The following is a 2,500-nucleotide window of genomic DNA, read 5'->3' on the forward strand; positions in this document are numbered from 1 at the left end:
CTCGGTACGCCTTTTAGCTCGAGGGATGTGGGGGCCTCTTTTTATTGTGTCGGGAAGTGTATCTTGTTTCACGGCGGCAGTTATTGTGGCACGAAAATTGAAATGAATCAAAATTGAGCATCATCAATTATTTCAATTTTCGTTCCAGACAGGATCCGGGCGAACATTTACTGCCAGAGTGCCTGGTGAACTTGGTGTGGTATGCAACTGTTGTGAGTAGAGAAGAGAGAAAGAGAGAGAGAGAGAGAGAGGGGGGGGGAGGGAGGGAAGGAGAGAGAGAGAGAGAGAACCAGACAGACAGACATACAGAGAAAGACAGACAAAGTCACAGAGGCATAGACAGAGAGAGACAGAGACAATCACACACACACACACACACACACGCGCGCGCGCGCGCGCGCGCGCACGCACGGACGCGCACACACACACACACACACACACACACACACATGCAGACAGACAGACAGACAGAAGGGGAGAGAGAGAGAGAGAGAAGGAGAAGAAGAAGAAAAAGAAAGGAAGTATAATAATAATAATAATAATAATAATAATAAATCCAACCTACGTAATAAGGGGTTATCAGCATGCTGCCACCATTTTAAAATAGAGAAGGGACTCCGTGTAACGTTCCAGCACACGTGCTGGTGATTGTCGGCATTTTTGTCGATTGTCGACATCAATTTTGACATTTGAATGTGATCATTCAAAACTTGTAAAACAAAATGAATAAATAAAAGGGGGAATGAAAGTGAAGGGTTGCATGGTAAATTGGGCAAAACAGGATAGACCGATGGTGGAGACAGACAGACAGACAGACAGACAGAAGGATACAAATACAGACGGGCAGACACACAGAGTGTGAAAATGTGAAAGGTTGAGGCATTGCATTTGCAAATTCTTTCATGAGTTCTGCATGGTTTTCATTTTAAAATAATACATTTATACAAGTTTGGACATCGAGAATGGTTGATATAGCATTCCACAATAAACTGTGTGTGTATGACCGACTAAACAGATCGATTCTCGGACGGGGTAACATTGAGTTATGGACGAGGCGATTTTCGTTTATTTGAGATTTAATTAGTTACAATTGAGGGTGGGGGACAACCAGACAAAATTTTGAACACTAGAACTGCTTTGTTGTATTATAATTTCCAAATCAATGGGAGAATATCTAATACAATATAGTCGTCTGGTGTCAATGTGGAGGATTTCAGAAGAACTAATTTTATTGCACGTCTGTGAAGACTAGACAGTTGCCTGAGAATGTTTTCACTTGCAGAATCCCATAGAGTGGATGCATACTTCGTAATTATGAGACTCAGTGTATGCACGAAAGAACTTTTTTTTTTCTAATATGAACATTTAAGAAATTCTTTATCTGTTTCAGTTGGTCTCGTTTTTTGCTCATTTTACATGACATAGAAATGTTATCAGACCATGATAGGTTAGTGTCCACCACAACTCCAAGAATGTTATGATTGTAAACTTCTTTGATAACAACAGTATTTACGTTAAGAGGGACAAGGTCATCGGAAATACTTTGACGGTTTTGTCAAGTGGTGATCATCATATATTTAGATTTCTGTGGATGAAGACACATATAGTTTAGTTCTGACCATTTCTGTGGATGAAGACACATATGGTTTAGTTCTGACCACATAACTAACTTATTGATATTCTCTTGTAATATTAGAGATGACTGGTATGTAGGGTTGTATCATCTGCAAACATTTCACAGCAAGTTAATAAGTGCAAGGATACATTATCAATGTATATCAGAAATAGAATGAGCCCTAGGACAGAACCTTGAGATACACCATACTTGACGGGCAAAAGAGCAGACCTGGATTCGTTAACTAATACCATTTGTTTTATCTTTAATAAGAATGACGACTTCAGATCTAAAATGCTGTTAGAAAGTCCATAAATTCTTACCTTTCTCAGAAGGAGCCTGTTGTCAATCACGTCAAATGCTTTGGCGAAGTCTACAATAAGGACACCAGTGGTTTAATTTTTATTGATATCACTGAGCCATTCATCGACTAGGCTGGTTAGAGTAGTATGGCAAGAATGGTATTTCATAAAACCGGATTGGAATGGGTGAAACAGATGAAAACGACCGAAATGATTAAAAATGTGCTGTCTCAAGTGATTCTTTAAAGGCTTTGATAAAACAGAAAATAGATATCGGTCTCTAGTTAGATGGCTCAGATGGATCACCAGATTCATAAAGGGGTATAACTTTAGAAATTTAAAAGGTTTTGGAAACTGTTTTTTGCCGATGAATAAATTGAAAATATAGGTAAGGAATTCAGAAATAACTGGAGGAGATACTTTTAGTATTTTGCTATCTGTATCATCTAATCCACGAGTACCCGTTTGTTTTAGATTAACCAAAGCATTGCAAACTTCATGCACTCCCATTAAGGGAATGTTGAAGTCCGCTTATGTGAAAACTCTTGCAAAAATTCTAAGGTCGTTACTTGTTGATTTATCA

The 2,500-nt window shown here is 38.7% G+C and overlaps 1 protein-coding gene across 1 annotated transcript in view; it reads right to left on the reverse strand.

Moving 5' to 3' along the window:
• LOC143295831 (metalloproteinase inhibitor 3-like) overlaps positions 1-10 on the reverse strand; it is a 7,227-nt gene extending 7,217 nt beyond the window's left edge. Inside the window, exon 1 of the mRNA XM_076607474.1 lies at positions 1-10. This exon is cut by the window's left edge and continues 347 nt beyond it. The gene's annotated coding sequence lies outside the window, so the exon portion shown is untranslated.
• Between the last annotated feature and the right edge of the window lie 2,490 nt (positions 11-2,500).

The sequence above is a fragment of the Babylonia areolata genome, chromosome 21 (assembly GCF_041734735.1).
Source record: "Babylonia areolata isolate BAREFJ2019XMU chromosome 21, ASM4173473v1, whole genome shotgun sequence".
NCBI lineage: Eukaryota > Metazoa > Mollusca > Gastropoda > Neogastropoda > Buccinidae > Babylonia > Babylonia areolata.